Genomic DNA, 14,366 nt, shown 5'->3' with positions numbered 1-14,366 from the left:
GAGGATTAAGTAAATGTCAGAGGTTTAATTGTGTATATTATGCAAGTGCCAGAGGCCAAAGTGATGGAATTATATGAGTGTCAAAACCAAATGAGGGAGGTTTTTCAAGATGGCGGCCTAGAGGGTGGCTGCATTACGTGTTGCTCCAGAACTCAGGATTCAAGAGAGGAGATATTGAGACGCTTGGGACCAACTCAAAGTAGCCGGGTGACTCTCACCCCCTGGGGGGGCATCCCGGATGGGACGGGGGTCCCGGAACGCAGGAAACTTTGTGAAGTAGAACTGCCGGCGAGACGCCCCTCCCCCCGCTGGAGCGCCGTAGAGGAAGTCGCTCGGCACAGCGCTGGGACTCGGAGCAGCCACTGGGGCTCCGGCGGCTGCCCGGGGGAGGAGTGGCGGGGAGAACTGTGTGGACTCAGGACACCGGGGCCTGCCCTGAGGAGGAGGAGAGGAGTGTGGCCACTTGGATTTGGAGAGACTGCGCCAGAGCTGCAGGCGGTTGCCAGAGGAGAAGCCGCGCGGCGAGCTGTTTGGAATCAGAACGACGCTTCTGAACACCGGGGCCTGCCCTGAGGACAAAGAGGAAGAGGAGCGGCCGCTTGGATTCGGGTGACCACACGGGAGCTACAGGCGGTTGCCAGAGAAGGGGCTGCGTGGCGAGCTGTTTGGACTCTGACCACTTCTGAACCCCAGGGCCTGCCCGGAGGAGTAGGAGAAGGAGGAGAAGGAGCGCGGCGGGTCCTTTGGACTCGCAGTGACTGCATTAGCGCTCCAGGCGGCTGCTCAGAGGAGAAGGCGAGTGGTGAGTTGTTTGGTCTTAAAGTGACAGCTCCTGAACACAGGGGGGCTGCCTGGAGGAGAAGCGTGGTGGGACGCTTGGTCTTGAGGGACCACACCAGAGTTCCGGGCCGTTGCCCAGAGGACCCGTGCAGCGGGTCACGTGGATTCAGAGCCACTCAGAGGGACTGCTCCTGAACACCCGGGGGGTTATCTGGAGAAGGAGGAGGAACGGGCAGGGTCACTTCGACTCGGAGTGATTGATTGCCCCGGGCTACGGGTGGTTGGTGGGAGGAGGAGGCACGAAGTGAGTTTCTTGGACTCCTAGTGACCGCACCGGCATACTGGGCGGCTGTCTGGAGGAAGAGGCCTGTGGCGGGTCTCTGGGACTCAGAGCGATTGTTCGGGGCCACAGGTGGCTCCTCAGAGGAGGGGCCGCGCAGCCAGGCGATTAGGTGCAGAACAGGGTCCCAGGATCTAGGAGGCTTCTGGGTGGAAGAGCCGCACAGAGACAGGCTTAGGGCGGAGCGAAGGTTCCAGGCCTATGGGCAAATTCTCTGAGGAGGGGCAGCCTAAGGAGATTCATCTGCGAAGGGTGAGGCTCCCAGGCCCAGGAGGTAGGGCCGGGCCCCTGGAAACTTTGCAGAGGAAGGCAGCCCAGCCCAGGCAGTAGCTGTAAATTGAGGGGAACCTCTAGGAGGAAACTGACCAGCGAGACCTCCCCACCGGGTGAGTCTTCCCTGCTGGGTGACATTTCCCACAAGGACGGTAAAACCAGAGACTCAGGCCCAAACAGGCCTTGCCTCAGCCCACAGCCTAGGTCCCCTTTGGATGACCATTGGTCAACAAGTGGAGGCACCTCTGCCCACTAGCAGGGAATATACCCCACCTGAAGGCCACCACTCCTAGAGAGGCAGCTTCCTTGTGGAGCACCGCATTATCAACCTCCTCCAAGACTTCAGCCTACTGAAGGCTAAGAGGGGATATATATAGAAATCTTCAGGGTCATTGTAAATCAACAGAGGAAATCTGCAATATCTCAGCGGTCCACTGATATCTGAACAACATGAGAAAACAAGGAAAGAAAATGCTACAAACAAATCTAGATGTTACATCAATAAAACCCAATGACAGCATGGCACAAGAAATGACAGAAAAGGAGTTCAGAATATACATAATTAAAATGATCAGAGAAGCAAACGAGGAGATGAAAGAGCAAATGCAAGCATTGAATGATGAGATGAAAGAGCAAATGCAAGCATTGATTGATCGCACCAATCGACAGTTAAAAGAGCAAATACAGGAAGCAAAAGATCATTTCAATAAAGAGTTAGAGATGTTGAAAAAAAACCAAACAGAAATCCTTGACATGAAGGAAACAATAAACCAAATTAAGAGCTCCATAGAGAGCATATCCAATAGGATAGAACACCTGGAAGACAGAACCTCAGACATTGAAGACAAAATATTTAACCTTGAAAACAAAGCTGAACAAACAGAGAAGATGGTAAGAAATCATGAACAGAATCTACAAGAACTATGGGATATCATGAAAAGGCCAAATTTAAGAATTATTGGGATTGAGGAAGGCCTAGAGAAACAAGCCAAAGGAATGAACAACCTATTCAATGAAATAATATCAGAAAATTTCCCAAATCTGAAGAATGAAATGGAAAATCAAGTTCAAGAGGCTTACAGGACTCCAAATACACAAAATTACAACAGACCCACACCAAGGCACATTATAATGAAAATACCTAACATACAAAATAAAGACAGAATTTTAAAGGCTGTGAGAGAAAAGAACCAAATTACATTCAGGGGGAAACCAATACGCATATCAGCAGATTTTTCAATCCAGACCCTAAAAGCTAGAAGGGCCTGGAACAACATTTTTCAAGCCCTGAAAGAAAATGGATGCCAACCAAGAATCTTATACCCAGCAAAACTTACCTTCAAATTTGACGATGAAATAAAATCCTTCCATGATAAACAAAAGCTAAAAGAATTTACAAAAAGAAAGCCAGCATTACAGAACATTCTCAACAAAATATTCCATGAGGAAGAGATGAAAAACAAAGAAGCAAATCAGCAAAGGGAGGAATTATCCTAAAGGAACTGTCAAATAAAGGAGGAAACAAGTTGTGTCAAACAAATAAATAAACAAAATTTTAAAAATGAACCAAATGACCGGGAAACCAAATCATTTCTCTATAATAACCCTGAATGTTAATGGCCTGAATTCATCAATCAAAAGATATAGACTGGCAGACTGGATTAAAAAGAAAGATCCAACAATATGTTGCCTGCAAGAGACTCACCTCATAGAAAAAGATACCCATAGATTAAAGGTGAAAGGATGGGGAAAAACATACCATGCACATGGACTCAGCAAAAAAGCTGGAGTATCCATCCTCATTTCCGATAATGTGGACTTCAAGCCAAAGTTAGTCAGAAGGGATAAAGAAGGTCATTTCATACTGCTTAAGGGAAGCATAAATCAGCAAGATATAACAATCATAAACATCTATGCCCCAAACAGTGGCTCATCTATGTATGTCAAACAAATCCTTCTCAATTTCAGAAACCAAATAGACCACAACACAATAATACTAGGTGATTTTAACACGCCGCTCTCACCACTGGACAGATCTTCCAGACAAAAATTGAGCAAAGAAACCATAGATCTCAACAACACAATCAATAATTTAGACTTAACGGACATTTATAGAATATTCCATCCAACCAAGAGTGAATACACTTTCTTCTCAGCAGCACATGGATCCTTCTCTAAAATAGACCATATATTATGCCACAAAGCTAATGTTAGCAAATACAAGAAGATAGAGACACTAGCATGTATTCTATCAGATCATAATGGATTGAAGTTAGAAATAAATGAAAGAGTAAAACACAAAAACTATTCCAACATCTGGAGATTAAACAATATGCTATTATATGATGAATGGATAACAGAAGATATTAGGAAGGAAATTAAAAAATTCTTAGAGGTAAATGAGAACAAAGAAACATCATATCAAAATCTCTGGGACACTATGAAAGCAGTACTTAGAGGGAAATTTATTTCATGGAGCGCATTTAATAAAAGAAGTAAAACTCAACAAATAAACAACCTAACACTACAGCTCAAAGCCTTAGAAAAAGAAGAACAGAACAGCACCAAAAGTAGTAGAAGACAGGAAATAGTTAAACTCAGAGCTGAAATCAATGAAATTGAAACAAAAGAAACAATACAAAAAATTGACAAAATAAATAGTTGGTTCTTCGAAAAAATAAACAAAATTGATAAACCTTTAGCCACACTAACAAAGAGAAGACGAGAGAAAACCCAAATCACTAAAATTCGGAATGAACAAGGAAATATCACAACAGACAGGATGGAAATACAAAACATAATTAGAAGCTATTTTGAAAATCTATACTCCAACAAAATAGAAAATTTCGAAGACATCAACAGGTTTCTAGAGACATATGAATTGCCTAAACTGAATGAGGAGGACATAAACAATTTAAATAGACCAATTTCAAGTACTGAAATAGAAGAAGTCATCAAAAGCCTACCAACAAAGAAAAGTCCGGGACCAGATGGGTTCTCAGCCGAGTTCTACAAAACCTTTAAGGAAGAGCTCATTCCAATACTTCTCAAAGTATTCCATAAAATAGAAGAGGAGGGAACCCTCCCAAACTCATTCTATGAAGCCAATATCACACTGATACCTAAACCAGACAGAGACTCATCAAGGAAAGAAAATTTCAGACCAATATCCTTAATGAACATCGACGCAAAAATTCTCAACAAAATTTTAGCAAATCGCATACAAAAACATATTAAAAAGATAGTGCACCATGATCAAGTGGGTTTCATCCCAGGGATGCAAGGTTGGTTCAACATCAGGAAATCAATAAACGTAATTCACCATATTAATAGACTTAAAGTCAAGAATCACATGATTATTTCAATAGATGCAGAAAAAGCATTTGATAAAATACAGCACCCCTTCATGCTCAAAACACTAGAAAAAATAGGGATAGTGGGAACATTCCTTAATATTGTAAAGGCCATTTATGCTAAGCCCATGGCTAATATCATTCTAAATGGTGAAAAACTGAAAGCATTCCCCCTAAAAACTGGAACAAGGCAGGGATGCCCTCTTTCACCACTTCTATTCAACATCGTTCTTGAGACTCTGGCCAGAGCAATTAGACAAACCAAAGAAATTAAAGGGATATGAATTGGAAAAGAAGAACTCAAACTATCCCTGTTCGCTGATGACATGATTATATATTTAGAGGAACCTGGAAATTCCACCAGAAAACTCTTAGAACTCATAAGTGATTTCAGTAAAGTAGCAGGTTACAAGATCAATGCCCATAAATCCAACGCATTTTTATACATAAGTGATGAATCTTCAGAAAGAGAAATTAGGAAAACTACCCCATTCACAATAGCCTCGAAAAAAATAAAATACTTGGGAATCAATCTCACAAAAGAGGTGAAAGACCTCTACAATGAGAACTATACAACACTAAAGAAAGAAATTAAAGAACACCTTAGAAGATGGAAAGATCTTCCATGTTCTTGGATAGGCAGAATTAATATTGTCAAAATGGCCATACTACCTAAAGTGCTATACAAATTCAATGCAATTCCAATTAAAATCCCAATGACGTACCTTACAGAAATAGAGCAGGCAATTATGAAATTCATCTGGAAGAATAAGAAACCCAGAATAGCTAAAGCAATCCTTAGCAGGAATAGTGAAACAGGGGGTATTGCAATACCAGATCTTCAACTCTACTACAAAGCAATAGTAACAAAAACGGCATGGTATTGGTACCAAAATAGAAAGGTAGATCAATGGTACAGAATAGAGGACACGGACACAAACCCAAAGAAATACAATTTTCTCATACTAGACAAAGGGGCCAAAAATATGCAATGGAGAAAAGATAGCCTCTTCAACAAATGGTGCTGGGAGAATTGGAAATCCATATGCAACAGAATGAAACTAAACCCATATCTCTCACCATGCACGAAACTAAACTCAAAATGGATTAAGGACCTCGCAATCAGACCAGAGACCCTGCAGATTATAGAAGAAAAAGTAGGTCCAAATCTTCACCTTGTTGGTCTAGGACCAGACTTCCTTAACAGGACTCCCATAGCACAAGAAATAAAAGCTAGAATCAACCACTGGGATAGATTCAAACTAAAAAGCTTTCTCTCAGCAAAGGAAACTATCAACAATGCGAAGAAAGAGCCTACAGAGTGGGAGAATATCTTTGCCAATCATACTTCAGATAGAGCACTAATCTCCAGAATCTATAAAGAACTCAAAAAACTCTACTCCAAGAATTCAAACAGTCCAGTCAACAAATGGGCTAAGGAAATGAATAGACACTTCACAGAAGAAGATCTACAAGCAATCAACAAACATATGGAAAAATGTTCAACATCTCTAGTAATAAGAGAAATGCAAATCAAAACCACCCTAAGATTCCATCTCACCCCAATTAGAATGGCGATTATCAAGAATACGAGCAACAACAGGTGTTGGCGAGGATGTGGGGAGAAAGGTACACTCATACACTGCTGGTGGGGCTGCAAATTAGTGCAGCCACTATGGAAAGCAGTGTGGAGATTCCTTAGAAAACTTGGAATGGAACCACCATTTGACCCAGCTATCTCACTCCTTGGCCTATACCCAAAGGACTTAAAATCTGCATACTACAGAAATACAGCCACATCAATGTTCATAGCTGCTCAATTCACAATAGCCAGACTGTGGAGCCAACCTAGATGCCCTTCAATTGATGAGTGGATAAAGAAACTGTGGTATATATATACTATGGAATATTACTCAGCCATAAAGAATGATAGAATTATGACATTTGCAGGCAAATGGATGAAATTGGAGAATATCATGCTAAGCGAGATAAGCCAATCTCAAAAAGCCAAAGGACGAATGATATCACTAATAAGTGGAGGTTGACACATAATGGGGGGGAGGGAAGGGTTAGAGTTAGGGTTAGGGAGGGGGGCAAGTATGGAGGAAGGAACTACTGTATAGAGGGTAAAGAGGGGTGGGAGGGGTGGGGGGAAGGGAAAAAAATAAGAGAATGAATCAAACAACATTGCTCTATGTAAATTTATGATTACACAAATGGTATGCCTTTACGCCACGTACAAACAGAGAAACAACATGTATCCCATTTGTTTACAATAAAAAAAAAAAAAAAAAACCAAATGAGGATGGTATGTGAGAGGCAACTGTCCCAGAAAGAATATTGTATGAGTGTCAGAGGTTACAGTTGGGACATACTGTCAATCACAGGGACAACACTGTGGAAATTTTGTGGATATCAGTAGCCACAGTGAAGATATTTTGTCAAATCATGTGCCAGCATGAGGATATTATGAGCTTGTTTCTTTCCAATTTACATTCCTTATATGGATATTTAACGATCCTTTATGCTTTCCAAAATATAAAATATATATCTTAATAAACACAATTTATTCATCTTAGTCTTTTGTGTTCCTACCACTTCTCAGGAGACATGCTCAGAATGAAAGTGAGGTTTATACTTGCCCTTGAACTGCTTGTGTCCTGAGCTGTAGGGATCTAAAGCAGTTTTTGTATATTTCCAAAAGGACATCAATTCCCTGGCTCCGAATAATTTTTTCTGCAGACTAGGATCATTGGAGTCACCTTAGAATGTAATGAACATGTAGAAGCAAAGACCTGCTTAGTCATAATGAGTTTTTGAACATGGTCCCCAAGAGATGATTCTATACACTTTCAGAGTACCAGCGTAAACTTTGTCACCTTCCAATTCCTGTAGGTTAATTTGAATGTAGCTCTGAATTCCTCCCTAGTATCCTCCCTCAAATTAAAATTTAGAAAGGTCTGTAATCTTTCCCAAGTTAATTTCAGATACCTGTGCATATGGGGAATGATGCAAAACCGTTCATACTTCTAATTTTCCATTTGCTGTTTCTGCCTTATTTTTTTATTCACATAAGGACTAGCAATATGTTGCATGTCATTAATTTTTATACTTTCCTCCTCATTTATGGCAAATGAACTTATCTTTGAGGGATCTGGTTTTTACTCCCCAATTAATTCCAAACTGTGAATAAGTCACCAAGTTTGGGAAACACTTACTCTCCCCTTCATTCATCTTTGGGAGATGAAATTCACAAATGTGTCCCACATTTTAAAAACCTGCCCTATTCCCTTCTCATATGTTGCTTGAATTTCCACTCTCTCCTGAATACCACTGATTTTTTTCATTTTGATTCAGTGTGCTAACTGCATTTCTCACTCTTCTTTTCCTCACCTTCTCTCCTTTTCCTTATTTCAAATTTACCAGTGATGAAAGTGTGTCTTAAATCTAACTCAAAATTCATTTCTGTTAGCAATACACCTAATTAAACCTGTGTCTGAAACCCAATATGATATGCAACTCCTTATCTTCCTTTATTTATTAGTTATTTAACATGCACATTCCTTGAACAATTAAAATATACTACTGCTCATATTTTTTGGCAATATTCTTTCCAATATATTTTGTATCCTATGAGGTTCTTACCTTGTACATGTCCTTTTATTCTCTTCTTTGTGCTGGAATGGAACACACTAGATATAAAAGAAGCACACCCCTCTTCATGTTCCTCAGAATCACTCTGGGGAAAAAAATGATGATAAATTGTTGCATATAGATCTCATACCACACTTTAGATATCTCTATTTTTATAGTTGTGAAGGCTTTGAAATTGGATATTAGACCATTATTTTTTTGTAACAGTACTTTCCATAGGACACACTGTCCTATGCTGTCCAGATGAAGTTGTGTTTTCTCACTTCTTCTCTTTATTTTTTGGTGTTCTTGAGATAACTTGAAATATATATTTTATTTACAGCTGATAAATATTTTGCTTTAAGCTGTGATCATTGTTGGAGTTTATTTTCTCTCCATGAAGACATACAGGTTAAAGAAACTAGAACACAAAACATGCACTTTTTCAAAAAGGATACTCAGATATAAATAAACCCTGCCAAGGACACATCTTCATGATAAAGCTGTACATTAAAAGAATCCAAGTGTAACAGTGGAAGAGAAATCCATTCAAATGCATGCAAATCCTCCACCTACTTACTTGTGTAAGAGAGAAACAAAATGAGAACAGGAGACAAAAAGACATCTCCAAAATTTCACAATATCCCAATAATCGTATCTAAGATCTATAGAAAACATTGTGTAACAGAGGTAAGGTAAATATGTTTAATTATTTTATTGCATCCTTGCAGGGAAAAAATATAGAAAGGGAGATACAGTTTGTAAGTTGACAGAAAAGTACAAATCATGAATGTGGGTATGATGCTGTTAGGAGACAGGTTTGTTTCTGATCTAAACCTGTCTTCTTCCATGATAAAAATAGTGGAAATCAAGGAGAATGATGTCTTTAATCTTGGCACGGATGACAGACAATGTGAAAGACAATGTTGAGCCTTTGTGAATGACAATGTTTTTACATGAATGAGTTCAGTGGTAATTGGATTTGTGTCTGTTCCTAGTTTAAACTGCTTATTCCTAAATCTCCTGTTTATCAATCACAATTTAAGGATGTCACAAAAATGAAAACAAACATTAATCAAAAATATCAGTGCAAAAGTTTGCATAAAGTTTATCTTAATTCAGCTTGATTTCTAAAATTATTTTTATGTTCATGATGAGTTAAATATTTTATACTTAAATGTTAAACTACAAGGTTTGGATGCCCAAAGAATAACCTATGAGGCTATTTCTTTTGGCCTAATTCACCTTCTGGAAGCAAAAAGGGAAATAATCAGGAATTTAAATTGACACATGTGCATACCCATTGCTGGCTAAATCCAGTGCCATCAAGTCTCTCCTGCTCTTCCTCTGATGACATGCCCAAATGTGACTCTGCAGAAAAATGGAGATTTAATTAAACTACCTAGAAAATTAATTTGAATGACAACTTATCCAAGTTAAAAGGAACAGAAGTTATAATTATAACATTTTATTTTCCCAATGATAGTTTTAAGTTAAGCATAATTTTAGGTGAATATATCTGTAATTTGAAATACTTTATTGCTGTTAGTGTGTGGGGTTGTGTATTTTATGCAAGGACATGTGTATCCTTGGCAAGTACTATACAAACTTCTTTAAACCCCATGTCTTCATCCTTAGAGACAGTGTTTTTATCTTCCCAAGTTTGCTAGCAACCTGACAGGGGCCTGCCACTGCCCCTTAAGTACGTGAAATTACAAGTGTATCCCTCTGAACCCAGTACATATAGACATCATTGAGGTGTAATTTTACTGATTCCATACTTCAGAGTTCCACTAGTGGAGATAGTAGGTACCACCATGTACAAGGCCCATAATAACTCACAGGTTGATCCACTCAAGGTCAATCACTATCTTGTGAAATTTCTATGATAATTGCTGTTACTTTTGACCTGAACTTCTCATGCTTTCCCTAGGGCTACCTCAGATATTTACAGCTTCCATACTGGGTAATAATTATCATGTGACTTGTAAGCATTCCTTTTCCTGTCTAGTCCATCTGTTCCTGGACTTGGGGGACACCACTTTTACATCATGTTACTATAAAGAGTTTTACTTATTTCCCCTCATATTTGAGTTTGTGATAAGAGAGAAAGAAGATAAAAGATGCAGGGAGAGATGGAGTCTTTTCTAGATGGAAATGAATGGAGACTTCAAAATTGAGGTTATCAGCTAGAGACAGGAAATGCTGACAGCATGAAAGGCTGTACATAGAAAAGGTTTAAATGGAAGATGTTTCTCTAATGATATAGGGATTGGGAAAGAGAACTTCCAGAGGATGTTGCAGGCAGAAAGGGAACAAGAGAGAGTAAGGCAAAATTTGTATTATGAAAGACTTACAGCAAATGTAAGAATGCTTGGACATCCAAGTTTTAGAGAGAGCTGATGGTCATTATGTACAGAATACACATGAACAGCAGGACCAATGTCAATGCTATACAAGCAGATGAACAGAGAGGTATGGGTGTGAATGGAGATGAACAGTGAGAAGGCAGCGGGGCACTAGGAAGCTGATGCAGGCCTGATTGGAGGGAATGTTTCCAGAAATAGAAGACAGAAAAAAATTAGTCACTTGTATAGAATGAAAGTTAAAAGAAGAAAGAAAGAAGGAAGTTGAATCAAAGGAAAATGAGATTCTGCCCAAGTGTAACTGAAGGTTTCAAATGTATTGTATAATAAAATGCAGGAAATGTGAATGTTGATTTCATTTACCATATAGTTTCCCCAAGGCAATATATTCCTAAAAAGAGAGAGATCTTTTAAGACATTCGTGGGCATTTTCCTGAAACTTGGACATAAAAAACCACAACAGAATCAGAGAGGTCTGTGGGAGAGGCTCTGTGGGACAGCAACTGCTTAGAATGCAAAAGGATCTAAGTCAGTGCTCACCAATGAGAAGTACATAAGCAAATGAAACATGTCATGGAAATATGAGCAAATAATTTATTGTTATGTGCAAGTATGCAAGTATATCCTTGATTAATAACACTTAGTCAAAATTTCTGGAAAAGCTAAGCTCCTCTAAATAATGGATTCATTTCAAATGAAATCAGTAAAATAAATGATATGTGTTGTGTAAAGCCACAAGACTCAAAAGTACTAAAGAAAATCAGGAATATAGGTTCTGTAAAATTCACAGTGAAGTATCCAATGGTAAAAATCATTTTGAAATGATGATTAAAACAGACATTGGTATATAACCAATGTCAAGATGCAGAATGCCAGAGAGCAGAGTGATATGTACACAGAGGAGGAAACAAGAAACCTGAATATTTCAATGTCAAAGCTGAAGTAAAATTGATGCAGAACATATCTTGTGTTAAACCTAACCAAATTATTTAATTCATTTAATTATAGGTATGCATCATGTTCCTCATTTATCTTACAATTAGTAACTCTATATTGCTGATGAGATTCCAAGGAAGGTATGCTTCATTTGTCACCAGAGTTTCTGAACTAATTAGCTCAGATATGCTTTAGAATAACAAGTAATACATTTATGGTTTTTTTTTTTCATACCCATATAGAACACTGGTGAGATTTCTTTTTCTGTATCCTCTGGTTTACCCAACATCAAATTTCTTTTTCCACTCTTGAAGATAGAGGTTCCATATATAAGAAAAACATGATGAAGCCAAAATAATTTAGATATGGCAATCCAAAAAAAAGTGATCTGAAAGTTCAGAGAATTATGAAATACCAATTTTAGGTATTGAGTTTCAAAGTTTTTGGTATATACACTAAGAAAAGAGTCTTGATGTTTGAGGATTAAATGTGTAAAGAATTCTGGTTAAAAAAAATGAGGTTGGTGTGAGATACCAAGACAGATTTTCAATTACCCACCGAGATCAATTACCAGTACCCTCACAAAATAAATAAATAAAATAAAATTGTTTGTGGATGTAGCTTAGTGGCAGAGAACTCCTGGGTTCAATCCCCGGTATAGCAACAAGAACAACAACAAAAAAAGACAAGTGGGAATAGCAAGAAGGAACTTAAACTTTTGTGTGGCTTCACTATTGTCTGCACTAGTTAAACTATATCAGGAATACTAGGTTCCATCATTGCATGATGGCACATGATCATTCAATAAGAAACTCTGATATCTAAAGAATAATCTGGAGGCACAAAAGGAAAAGACTCACTTCAATTACAAACTACTGCTTACAGCTGGTCTTTCTCCCACTCCCAGAATCCAAAGCACTTTTCTCTGTTGGTTGGTGATCCACACCCCATCACCCAAGGGCAAGTATGGTGAGGAAACTAGAATAAGATGAGAGTATGATAACCTCCATGAAATTCACCATTCCCAAAAGACTCTTGAATGACCATTGAGGCCTAGTACTATATTATGTAGCAGGAAATAAGCTTGCCATTCACAATCCTAACTGGTATAAAAAATACCTATGTTCTAACTAAATTTAAGCTCAGGGATTAATCATACTATTAGATATTGTTCAGACACATAATCCATACAAGTTAGATGGGCAGAATAATCACACATAATTAATTATTGTACATCAAGTAGTTTAAAGGTAATATATGTAGGTAATGTTTGAGTCTCTCAAATTACCACATGCCCATTACAATTTAAAGTCTTTGGGGCAGTATTAAGTTTTTAATGACACATATGATCAAATCTAAACATTTAAAATATTCCTAAAAAGGCAATAATCTTAACTCCACAGAATGGCCTCACTTACTTTAATAAGAATCAAGGTTATGTGTTTGATTTACAAGATCTAACTAAAAATGTCAAACACATAATAAATCCAAATATGCCTTAAGTGTCCAAGAAACAAACTGTGTACATGTATTTATATGAAATATAATTATCTCTTCCAATTAATTGGGAAGTAAATAAGAGAAAAATTCCTCATACTTATAGAACATAATCTGGACCAAACCATGATAAAACAGGTTCAATATTCTTCCACTCTTTTCCACTTATAAAGTTGATGAAATCCTTCTTAGTCCTTGGACCTGGATAGCATCCAAATTCACCATATTCACAACTAATGATCAGAATTAAATATTAATAGCAATGGAAAATAAATTTTGTATTTGCTTTCATTATTTCCTCACCTCATTTTAGTTCATCCTAATATTCAAAAGCATTAGCTATGTAGAAGCATGTTGAATTAATACTGATGACATCTCAGCCCCAAACACAATCATAAGACTTAAGATTTTGTTCTTACTCTTCCAAGTATGAAAGTACTATGAAGCACAGTAAGCAGATAAATCTCAGAAAATGATGTTTGTTTTATGTATAACACACATATTAAAAGTATTACCATAAGAAGAGTTATTAAAATAATGCCTGAAACATAAAAATTATTAGCTATTTTTAAACTATGTTTAAAGATTTTTGTTTGTTTTTCATGGAACTTTCCATCATAGTCACATCACCTCTGCCATTCAGTTTTAAATTACAGAAAGCATCTGGGGCAGTGCTTTCCTCTCAGGGACTTCAGTGATTCTATTTATAGTCAACTTTGCACACTTCCTTCCATCCCTCTCCACCTTCCCATTCCCTATGTAGGGGATTCTGTCAAATAGTCCTAATTGTTCTCCAGTCTTGTGCATCTTCAAGTGCAAAAGCTCCATTGGTCCCTACTACCTACCACACGGTCAGGGGATTCTTTTTCTATTCAGAGAAAAAGACTACAAAGAAGCTCCCATTCAAAAACAAAGTTTTAAGGAGATGATGGAATTGAAGTAATTCTTTGAAGGACAAGTAAGATTGCAACAGGCAGAAATAAAGAATAAAAAGCAATATCAATGCCATGATTAAGAGAAAAAGGTCAGGAAATTCCAAATAAATTTAGTGATATTGAGAATACTGATTACAACCAATTAAGGAACATGTGGGGAAAAGGAATGAGGAAAAAGGGAGGGAGAGAAGAACTTATGGGATACAGAGGAAAGAAATTTAAACAGATAAGAAGGGAGGAAAAGTGACTGAAG

General features: G+C 38.1%; 1 long non-coding RNA gene across 1 annotated transcript; it reads right to left on the bottom strand.

Moving 5' to 3' along the window:
* Positions 1-8,389: 8,389 nt before the first annotated feature.
* LOC306646655 lies at positions 8,390-11,982 on the bottom strand. The gene is made up of 3 exons (XR_013759930.1): positions 11,916-11,982; positions 9,680-9,750; positions 8,390-8,485 (listed from the first exon to the last, which is right to left on the bottom strand). It is a non-coding gene; the product is annotated as an uncharacterized lncRNA (long non-coding RNA).
* Between the last annotated feature and the right edge of the window lie 2,384 nt (positions 11,983-14,366).

The sequence above is a fragment of the Sciurus vulgaris genome, assembly GCF_902686455.1.
Source record: "Sciurus vulgaris genome assembly, chromosome: 16".
Classification (NCBI taxonomy): Eukaryota; Metazoa; Chordata; class Mammalia; order Rodentia; family Sciuridae; genus Sciurus; species Sciurus vulgaris.
The sequence above is the reverse complement of the archived record's forward strand: the minus strand, read 5'-3'. Positions and strand labels throughout refer to the sequence as shown.